Genomic DNA, 11,804 nt, shown 5'->3' with positions numbered 1-11,804 from the left:
CAGACTACAAGGCTGCACTTGAGCGTCTGCGGTCCTCACAGAGGTCTCTTTTTGCACAGGGTGCATAAGTGCCAGCGAGTTACTGTCGACTTTCACAAATTCACTCAGTGCGCTCTAGTCACTTGACCTATATTCATACCTTACCGGAGTTTCCTATCAATTGGACATCTGCATGCAACACCGGGTTAACTACAAGTCCCAGAATGCAATGTTGAAGTGCTTTGAAATGCACTTCCGTTGGCGCCGGAAGTGACGGCATGCCGGAGCGTCGGGCAATCGTTAGGTCAACACCCGTGGGTCAGCAAGATATTTACAAAAGTGGACATGGCGCCTACTCAACCTCTACTTCGAGAGTATTGAAGATTTCTTCAGCGCTTCTCGACCATTTGCATGTTCGTGTGGGAGAAACCCTTATCGGGACAGGAGCAAGAGATCGAATTACTGCTTCTCAGGTAATTGATGGACATGTGGTTTTTGTGGTTCGGGAAGGTTTTGCTTTGTTTAAATTAGCCCTCTAATGAGAAAAGCCTACAGCAAAAGCTTCCGTTTTTTTTTTATTTCTTAAGCACTTGCAGGGCCTAGAAGTAAAGGACAGTGAAACATTAAAAAAAAATCTGAATAATATCTATTTTTAAAGGAACTAACCCAATGCGCAGCACTCTTGAGAGAAATATCGTGCTGTATTTGCCTAAAATAACTCGACATCTTAGCCTCCGGATTGACCTGTAGTTGTGGGCAATGAAAAAGGGAAAACATTTTTACTTTCCGAGGAAAGAAATAACTGGCCTGCAAGAAGATGATTCTCCCACAGTCTGCATTTGTGGGACTATGGAACCGTGCATAGGAGAGAAAGTGGGTTATTTGTGGCAAAACACTAGTCTTGATGACCGCCTAAAGGGTGATTTTATGTAGTCAACACGATGTTCTTCAGCCGTAGATCTGTAGGAAGGCATTTAAGTACACCTTTTGATATGATTTAGATACATTGTTTTTACTCTCTTTTAGTCTCTTGGGCACTGAAGCCCCTCTGCTGCATTATCTAGCTGGCACAACATGCACTCCGGTCTGGACAAGGAAGAGTGGAAATTAACTTCTGGATTTTGTTCTGTGACAAGAAGTAGGCAGTACATATCACGAAAATCTATTCCTGCAACATTACTGAGTGGAATGTTTAGCATTGCACGGTTTGATATCAGCGTATTTAGACTGTCTTAATCCTACAAGCATATTTGATGTTTGCTTCTTGTTACATTCGAATTGATGGCCTTTTAGGTACTCATGTAACTGGTCCTTTCGGTATCAGTTATGTTGGCACTTGAATGTAATTATCACGTCACTCACTCTGGTATGCTTTTTCATGGACAGTGGTAACACCTTTAAAGCGCTCTCATAGGTCTATTAGAACAGTATGAGAGCGCTTGTTGGCATAGCTTAACCATGGGCTTTAGCAGTTCCCCAAGAAGCAAATTGTAAACCAGTAGTGTTAGAGAAAATGTTATAAGATTTAACAACTTGAGGATGTGAGGTATCTTATTCTGTATCACATATTCTGTATTGTAATAATTATTTAATGGCTTCAGTATACATTTTTGTTGCTGAACTGTTCTCTCTCATCATTGATAACTTGTGAGGGGAATGTTTTGAAACTGAAAACTATTAAGGTGGCAGGAAACTACTAGAGAGAAGCATTAGTTATTTCTCAGTTCTCTCCCCATCCTTTTTTCTAACTCACCTCCCTCTTGCCCCTTTTTCAGCTCATTTGACTAAGAGAGTATGGAATAAGTATAATTTTCTTTTAAGTAATTACGTGAAATTTCAAGAACATTATGTGAAATGCAAACCTGTCATTTATTTTTTGACACAAGTGTAATGTGAAATTTGAAAAATTGCACATGATTTAAATTTCACCAAGGCCTGTTTCTGACCCTCCACCCTCTCGAATGCAAATGTAATGGACAATTTCAATTGGAAATGTGTTGTCTTTAATGGCAGTGTGCTTATCACACCATGCATACTCCACTTCATACTACTCCTCTCTATACCACTTCACTCTGCTCCTCTCTATGCCATGCCACTCCATGAAACTCTACTGTAAGACACTTTACAACCCTTCCCCACTATACTCCACCCTGCTACCCCACTACATCCAACTCCACTTCACAAAAATCTACCCTACTTCAATCTACCATACTCTAATTCACTCAATCTACTCTACTCCAATGTATCCCACCCCAACCTAAACTACCCCACTCTACCACAATCTACCTCACCCTACTCCAACCTACCCCACTTCATTCCAATGTACCCCTCTCAAATCCACTCTATCTGCCTTACACTGCCCCACCCTATTCCACTCCACCCCAATCTACCCAATTCCAGTCTACCCAAATATACCTCATTCGACTGTACCCTAATTTACTGCACTCCTATCTACCCCAGTTAATCCACCTCCACCTCTACTCCACTCCAATCTACCATGCTCTAATCCACCCAATCTACTCCACTTCAATGTACCCCACTCTTCCACTGATCTACCTCCACTCTACCATACTACACTCTACCCCAATCCCCCACAATCCACTCTATCCTACTCCAATCCACCCAGTCTACCTCACTTCACTCTAGTCCACCCCACCCATCCCAAAGATACCCAACTCCACTCTACCTCAATCTGCCCCACTCCACATAAATCTATCCCACTCCAATCTACCCTTTCAATCTAGCCTAATCTAGTCCACTCCTCTTTATTCTACCCTATTCCACTCCATCTCCTCTATCCTACTCCACTCTACCCCCTCCATTCCAATCTACCCATCTCTAATCCACCCAATTAACCTCACTCCAAGTACCCTACTCTTCCCTAATGTACCCCGTTCCACCCCCAATATACCGCCCTCCACTCTATCCATTCCGATCTACCCCAATCCACCCAGATCTACCTCACTCCACTGTACACCACTCTACTCAAATCTAGCCCACTAAATGTACCGCACTCTACACCCAAGTAAGCCCACTCAACACCACTACAGGATGCACCCCACTCCAGTCTACCTCACTCTACCTCAATATACCCCAGTACAATCTACCCCACTTTTAACCAATCTACTCCATTCCATGCTACCCAAATATACCCTTTCCTACTCTAAATCAATCTGTTACCTCAATCTACTCCACTCCAAGTATCCCGCTCCACTTCAATTTACCCTACTCCACTCCAACCTACTCTACTCCATTGCAATCTACTCTACTGTAATCCACCCAATCTACCCACTTCACTTCAGTCTGCCCCACCTCACCCAAATCTATCCCACTCCAATCCACCCACTCTTCCCCAATCTACCCAGTATATCTCACTTCACTCAACTCCAATCTACCCCACTCCACCCCAATGTACCCCGTTCCACCTTTTCCTCCATCTAGCCCACTCTACACCACTACTGTCTACCCCACTCCATTCTAATTCACGCTACCGTACTACTATCTAATCCACTGTATTCCACTCTAAATCAATCTACCCTACTCTATGCTACCCCAATCCACTCTACTCTAAATCAACCTACTCCATTCCACTCTACCCCACCCCAATATCAGAAGGGAGCAACTCTGCAGTACAGCTCCTAAGCGGGGCACAGGTGCAAACTAATGCAGGTGTTGTTGCTCTCTATAATGCAATTCTTTCGAACTGCCGTATTGACCGAACATTTAACTTATTCAGTAGTGTAAATCTAAATTTCACCACCCGCACCCTGGGAAAAACTTTACAGTGTTGTACCAAAGGATGCTACAGGGTTCAGATGCCCAGCCAACATCCCACTCTGAGCCCCAACGTCCCCTTGTTCCACAGTGGGGGCTGGAGGTTGAAAGGAGGACATCAATGGTGGGCACATTAGGGTGGTTGGTCGTACACATAACTGAAGAAGGTGTCTTGTTACCTCCAGTTGCTGTTGTGGCATGCGCCTGGGTCCATCAGTTTAACACCAATGGGATGCGGCCTCCGACTGCAGCCCACAGACCACGTGTGGTGTCAGTATAGAAGGGGAGCAATGGCGTCCTAATCACCATACAAATACCAGCCACCTAGGGAAATAACAATTGAATAGCACAGAGAGTTAGGACAGAACAGGCACACCCAGGGTCTGACCCCCTGCGTCCCTCTGAATGGTTGTGAAAGATAAATTGTTCAGATATAAAGAGATAGATGGAGAAATGGAAAACACTTCCCTGACACCTGTAAGGTGGGTGCCACAGAGCACATTGAGGCAGGAAAAGGAGGCCTGGGAGGGGCAGCCACCATACTGACCCTTAATATGAGAGATCGCTGAGGCCAAGCACTTCCGGTGCATCAGTGGTATGTGTATTAGGGGGCATGAATAACACTCAGTACTCCTAACAAGAGGTGAGAGGATATAGTCTTATGGCTAGAGCGGTCGACCTCAAAGCTGGAGAACTGGGTTCGAGTCTCGGCAACGATGCTCAACATCCTGTGATTCTGGGCAAATCACTTAATCTCCTTGCGACTAAAAAAAATTAATGTGCCCATCTGTAACGAAACTGGTGCTCATGTAAAGCGCTCTGATATCTGAAATCTTTGGGTCAAGTTTGCGATATATAAAACTCTTTAAAAAAATAAATAAATAAAAAGGTAGGTTATTACTTAACTTCCCCAAACTTAACAAGTTAGTCCTTCCTAACCCTACAATGTCCTTCATGTTGCCTCTTATACCTTATTCCTCTTTATCGGGTATGTCTTCCTCATTCCTCTTGCTCCTTCACTTCCACTTAGTTGTTTCTTGCCAGGATTCTTCGGTCTTAGCCTCTCCTTCATTCCTCTTCAGCCTCCCTTCAACGCTGCTCTCCCCTTCTGCTCAGCTCTGACTCTTCTGCCTGTAGTCCTTTTTAATACACCTAGTCTTCTTCAGCCTTGCCTCTTCTCCCTTTCTGTGCTTCACATACCCCTACCATTCATCTCCCCATTTTGCTTACTTCATCTACTTCACTGCTGTGACAAACCCCAGCAAAATCAACACAATGGTTATCTTCGATGGTTTTGGGAAATCCTGCAATATATTTCTACATAATTAAATCATTTGTATATGTTTTTTCTAAAGTGTTTGTTTTTATTTTGTATGGTTAATATGCTTTTTTTAGGTTGAGCTTTGGCAGCGTGCAAGCAAGACGTTCTGTAATTGATACAACCGCTTTATTCCTGCCTACAATTGGTTTATTCCAGCATTGAACTTCTTTGCCGCCTTTTTTTTCCTTTGAAAAGTCAGGTGCACCAGTGTACTAGGGCTTGCCTTCCTTATAGCCTTTGTGTAAGAACTTTTGTATGTACCTTTTTATTAATGCTTTTCTCCAGTCGCTGCTTCTGCCCGTTTTGATTCCCCTTCTGCTTCGCATTACAAAGCTCTCTACCCAGCATACGAGCGCACACAGCACCTACAGCAGTGGTCTTTTCCCCATTAATGCTTAGGTTATTTTTTGTTGCTTTATGCCCTCTTCATGATGCCATGCTTCTTGTTTGGACGACATTTGCTAATCTGTGTGTAATAAAGTAATGCAGCAGTAGCGCAGACACAGCCTCCTTCTTTCCGAGCCCTTTCCTTCCTCCACAGCAGTCAGCAAGCTGCAACGGATGGGTATGATTGAGATGCCACACAGCATGCCACGCCCACCCTGGCTTCTGGGAGAGGCCTTGTCCAGAGACCATGCCGTTCGCAAGCACACATTAGGTAAACCTAATCAGTGCAACGATTTAAAACATGCATTTCAGCTGTTGCAGAGTTAAAACTGACATTTGCTGTGGCAGCGCACAGTTAACCCCTTCCACACTCATGACGAGCTGGGCTCGTCATGAGGTAGCCTCCTGCTACGCTGATGACGAGCCCAGCTCGTCATGTAACATGTGTTTTTGTTGTTTCCAGCACACAGCGGGAAAATGCATAGCATTGATGTGGTTAATTATGTTTATAAAGCGAAAGGAAAAAAAATTACCTTTTAAATTGCACAAGAGGAGAGGCAAGACAGGGCGGTAGCCCAAATAATTATTTTTATATTGGAAAAAGTGTGTATAAAAGCAAAAAGTAAAACTTTGTATTGTGATGCTGTCCTTCTGTAACTCCACTAGCCCCTACTCCTGGTGTCAGGGCGGCTTCACTGAACGCAACCCAAAAAACGTGGCACTATTTATTATTGTTTTGTCTCCCTAAACGTTACTGTGTAACATAGGCAAGTTCTGTGGGTGAAGCCAGAGTATGAAGCATAGACCAGTGACCCCTTATAAATGTAAGCTCTTGTGTCTGGCACAGATCAGTGCTCCACATCTAGTGTATATAGCATGAATTAAATGTGTTCTATACAGCTAAGCACTGGTATATTTTATTTGAGCACCTTCGGCCAGGGCCCTGCTTTTTCTTAGCCTGGTTATGCACCATGGCTGAGAGCCCTAGCTTTGTTTGCCTATATCTGCAGAATGGGCAGTGGCCCTGTTTGTGAGCTTAGTTATTCACCTTATGGTAAAAGAAGTTATATTTATAATTGCAAAAACAATGCGAGGGACTAACCTTAACAAATGCCACTGTAGCACTCAATTAGACCCCCAAAATTTACATCCTAGTTAATATTAGGCAAAAAACATATTTTCCTAGATAGGATGTAGTATGAAAAATCTACACAAAAAGGTGCTGGGTCAGATAAGAATATAGCGTGTCCTTAAGAAATCAGGAAACTAACTTACATATATTTCCTCTTTATATCCAGCCCGTGCTAAATAAGGGAAACAAAAGAATAACTGTTTTTCCACTCTCCGTGGATCAGATAAATCAGATAAGTAACTATGTCCTTCTAACCATATATAACATCATCATCCTACCATATACCTGGGGATTCTTTGGTTAAATATATCTTTCTTCTCCCATTGTATTCTGTACAGGACCAGAGGCTAAAGAAACTCCGGCGCGAAGAAACAGAGTTACACAAGCAGGTACCTCCGGAGAGGGAACATGGATGCGGACAGGAACCCGGAAGAAGAGATCAACGACCTGTAAGAGGAAGACCCGCATGAAGGAGCCGTAACATGTCAGAGACGTCCAATCAAGGTACCACAAATTCCCGACTGCGGGACAACAGGACCGCGCAGGTAAGTCGACAACACAAAGGGAGTGCGGGAAATGCTAGGCAGGTCTGTGACTGGACGCGAACCACGTTCTTGTCACGGACCGACCAATGTATCCGCAGTTGACTCCACCCAGCTCTCTGTCTGCAATATAAGCGGGCATGACTGACAATGCCCGCACCCTGCTCTCTTTGAGCCTTGTTCTGTCTAATGCTGGCTGTTTAGGGCCTTGTTTTTTGTGAACCAGCTTCTGTGTCATAGATTATGGCCATCTTCAGTATTACCTGTTTTAGATGCTGAAAGGAGGATGTAGAATGGATCCTTGTTCAACAAATTTGAAATGCTTTGATAATTATGGAACAGATAGATCACTGGTATCCTGGAAAGCTATCACTCTGTCTTGATAGTATTTCCAGAGGCATATTTGTTTGAATGAGTGGTGAAGGGGCTTGGTGCCACAGTTATGCAACTGTAAAGGGACAACATTGACTCAGTCAACTGTTAAATGCCAAACTTGTCACTTCCCCAAGCTGGAAAAGAACACACAGGATATCTCTCTCCTGTCTCTGGATGTCTTAGACGTCCATTTCTGACCTGGACCATCACTTGGCCATGGGAAAGCCACTGCAACCGTGGCTGTGCATTGAGATTCAGTCTTACAAAAATGTTTGAACCCATGCAGTGATATTAACTTTCTCGTGCTACCGTGGCAAAAATGTTAAAGTATGTCCATGTGCTAATATATAGCGAACCCTTAGTTTTTCCAAGTTTTTCTCAGCCAGTAAGACTAAGCAACTTACAACCTAAAAAAAGAAATAGCAACTGGTGACCTGACATGATATATCCATTGTCCATGGTCTAGAACAGAGTTGTGCCCTGTTCCTTATAATCATGAGTCCATTAAGTTATGTGGTCAGTGCCCCATTCCGCATGGCGGTGAACAGTGCCATGGGGCAAACTTGCCTTGCTTTGCTCTTACTAAGCATGGCCTCATGGCTCTGTTTGCACTTGTCAACTGGTATTGGGGGGTTCTGTTGCCCAAACAACCACAAACAGAACCACACGCAGCCACTACTGGCACAATTTCTACTCTGATTGATTTAGGACTATGAAAATACATGAATATATATACAGTGTTAAAATATATGTTTGCATATGTGGTCCTGGATCATATTATTGTACATGCACTCCTTCACACTTAACTAACAGCCGTCTGCAAAAGAGCCATGGGGGAGGGGTTGTAACTCATTGAGAATTTGCACTACAAATGCCATGCAAATCTGGTGCATAGCCTTGAGTTGGGATTTAATTTCAGCTCTCCCGATAATTAGATCAGTTGCCCTGTTCCTAGCATTAGGTTGTAAGCTCCTATTTGGATTTCTGGTCAGTATGGTAAATTTTTAGACTGTTTTCCAGATAAGAATACTGTAAGTAGAGTTCAGTCTAAAAATGGCTGCCTCCATGATGGTTTTGTAAATGAAATCTGATATTGATTGCTTTCTGTTTGCAGAGGAAGCGTGACAGCATCTGGTGAACAGCGGTGGTTTCTTCACTTGGACAGGTGAGTCTTCTTTCTTTCTACCTGCCTACCTCTTCATCAATGCCTTGCTCTCACCATTACCTCTTTGACCAAGTAACCTTAATGTTAAACTTATGAACCCTTTTAAGCATATCTCATCGGGCACACTATATGAAGTAAAAGGATTGGAACATTTTAAAGACAGCCCAGTCCTATTAAAAACCTAAAATAGTGGTGTTAACATGTTACTGATGTATGTTAATTTCTTTTTCCTCCAGACTCAATGAAGTCTATGTGCACGGATAAAGGCTGGCCATCACTGGGAAACGGAACTATGAGAAGGAAGCTGGCTATAAAGATTTGCAATACTGGAAGAGGACTAAAGAAAACTCTGAATCTAAAAACAAAAATTGAAGTTGCTGGCTTTCATTAAGCCTTTTTGTTCTTTTTGTATTATTCTAGCATTTTTCCCCTCTTGAACAGTGTCCTGGACTTTCTCTATGTTCTCTTGTTCAGTATCCTGGCTCCTATGAGGCCAAAGGTGTGTTTTATATCAATAAAATTACATCTTAACACATCCCCTTTGATGCTTTTTCATTTAACCATTACTTTTTTCAGTCTTTTGCCACTGGTCACCAAATTAAACAGCTTCAGCTAATGCTCTGTACCTCAAAGTAAGGCAAGTCCCAGTGAGTCAGGAGTATGAGAGTAGCTGCACAAGTTGTTAATCTTATCTGAATGCAAAATATAACATTGTTGAAGCCACAACATTTGTATGCATATGGTCTTGCTACAGCACAAAGCTAGCCAGAAGGAATCTTTCTAAGGTTTATTTTGTACAGTGCACCCATCTCACAGTAGAGTTTAAAAAATAATCTTTCCAGAGTAGGAGAATATTGATGTTATAATTGGGACCAGATTTATGGAAGTATTGTTTTTGGTTTGCTTAAGCTTTATAATGCGGACTTGACACACAATCTTTTCAGGATTTATAAACCAGAGCAAATTGGTATTTGTTACAACACTCATCCACATGGGAAAAGTTTTCAGGTTTTTCTAGGCATAGTATTTTTTGTACTGCAAGGGGGCCCTTCCAGTAAAAAACCTAAGCTAGACACCTTTGCACCATAGTGCAAACGCATGTCCATGGTGCTCGACTGCCTTATGGTGCAGTGGTGCAAGGGAGAGGTGTAGACATGGCACTTTCCTGATCTCACCCTGTGATGCAACGCAGCAAATTTGGGTGTTGTGCTGCGTTAAGTGACACTTTTGTAAATCTAGGCCTTACTTTGGAACTCATGGCATTGCAAATAATTCATGGTATTGTATAAAGAGGGCATATTGCATCCAAGAGACCTGTTTTTGACAGGAAGGTCCATTGAGGAGGTGAGACTCTAAATATTTCCCTACAAGCAAATCCATATTCCTAAACTAATAGTGGGACCCTGCAAGGGAATACTGGCAGTCGGCTAATGTGCTTGTAACATGGAATTTTTACGGTGTAATTCAGCCCGTAAAGATTTATTATTGATCCACAGTCACGCTAAGTTATTCATTAAATCACCTGGGAGCTATCTACACTTGGTTTTTCATAGCCATCTTAAAGCCCTTATGTAGTCATTGTCTAGTAATCCACGCTCATTCTGTAGTTGTCCTAATATAATCCTAAAGAATCTATGCTCATTTTTGAGTTATCATTAAATTATCCTGGAGTAAACCACACTCATCCTGAAATTATCATGGGGTCATTCCAGAGTAAGCCACTTCCAATAGGATCATCCGGGAGTAATTCACACTCATCCTAAAGTTGTCAATTAGTATTCGTGGAGTTGTAAAAGGTAATCACTCCCTGCCAGTGGAAGTCATCAGAACACCATCCTAGAATAGTTTTTGTGATTACAGTAAGAGAGTCATCAGAACACCATCCTAGAATAGTTTTTGTGATTACAGTAAGAGTCATCCCATTTAAATTTTTTTCCCTGTGGGCAGACTTCAGGATGGTTTGGGATGACGTCCCCAGATAATTGCAGGAGAAGTCATCCAATGACTTCAGAATCACTCCAGGATGATCTTCCTTTTTGACCAGGGCTTCCGTTTCTGGATTTTGGCAGGAGATTTAAGATATTCTTGGAGTTTCTCGTTGCTCAAATGGTTACAATCCTTGAAATTGATGTGTTTCCCTCATCTTCATTGCTTTGTTTTGTTCGCGAGAAAGTGTCACTCATACTTGTTGAAATGTCACTCATAATTACTCTGAAATTATGAAAATGTCACACATAGCAATCTGAAACCTTGGCAGCTATGTACCACCAGAAAGAAGTCTATACCGTTTTGAATTAATCCTATCCCCTGCTAGGCCGAAGCGCTCAAAATTACCTGTTGTCTTGTAAGCAGGAAGTCTACTGGATGGCCGACTCCTCATTGACAGGGTTTGACACGTCACCAAGAGTCTGATGGGAGAGGTGTTTTTTCGGCCTCCATCTTGCCGCCTCGAGCCCCGGCGCACCTCTTTTCCTTCCCTAGTCATACTGCACACTGATTTGATCTTAGTTGCTACGGCACGCGATATGAGGTGTGACATCAGCAGCTGATGACATCACAGTGGTTCTCATCACAAAGCACTGGGCTCTGCCTGTGACGCGAGTGGCACCTCCTGAAGGTATTTAGATGGACTGATGAGTGGGACATGACATTGAACAGCAGAATATAAACAGAGTTTGACATTTCATGCTTCATGTAAAGATATGTTTTAAGAGATACCGTTTTAAAGTCATCTGGTAGCATTGTGTGATTTTTATTTCCCACTACCTGTATTTCGTGTTTTGTTTGTGTGATCTGCCGTTTTGCTGAGGAAATGCCGTTTCCAACTCTTTTACAATTGTAAAATTATTTTAAAAAATGTGGAGAAAAGGAAATAATAATGTCCCCCGCCGCAAATAAAATGCTCCAGGCTGTTTCACTTTCACGGCCACGAGGCCGTGCTTCAAAGGGATCCGCTCACCCTCCCCCTGCTTCACACTTTAAAGGAATGCTCTCCCCCGCCCCCCACAGCAACGCCAAGAGCTTGTTTTCTTCTTCAAGTGTAGGGTCGCGTTTGACCCGACTGTAGAAATGCTGCCATGCCGTGCCCTGCTTTGTATGTGCGCGCAGCGACGACACACTGCCTCAAGC

The 11,804-nt window shown here is 42.9% G+C and overlaps 1 long non-coding RNA gene across 2 annotated transcripts; it reads left to right on the top strand.

Annotated features, from left to right (window-relative positions):
• Window positions 1-315: 315 nt before the first annotated feature.
• On the top strand, window positions 316-9,200 carry LOC144825116 (uncharacterized). Of its 2 annotated transcripts, XR_013609283.1 has the most exons (4): window positions 316-452; window positions 6,932-7,138; window positions 8,625-8,675; window positions 8,912-9,200. It is a non-coding gene; the product is annotated as an uncharacterized LOC144825116 (long non-coding RNA). The 2 variants fall into 2 exon arrangements; XR_013609282.1 differs by lacking the exon at window positions 316-452 and having other exon boundaries at window positions 6,701-7,138.
• Window positions 9,201-11,804: the final 2,604 nt, after the last annotated feature.

Source organism: Lissotriton helveticus, chromosome 3_1 (assembly GCF_964261635.1).
Source record: "Lissotriton helveticus chromosome 3_1, aLisHel1.1, whole genome shotgun sequence".
NCBI lineage: Eukaryota > Metazoa > Chordata > Amphibia > Caudata > Salamandridae > Lissotriton > Lissotriton helveticus.
This window is presented reverse-complemented; position numbering and strand designations above follow the sequence as displayed.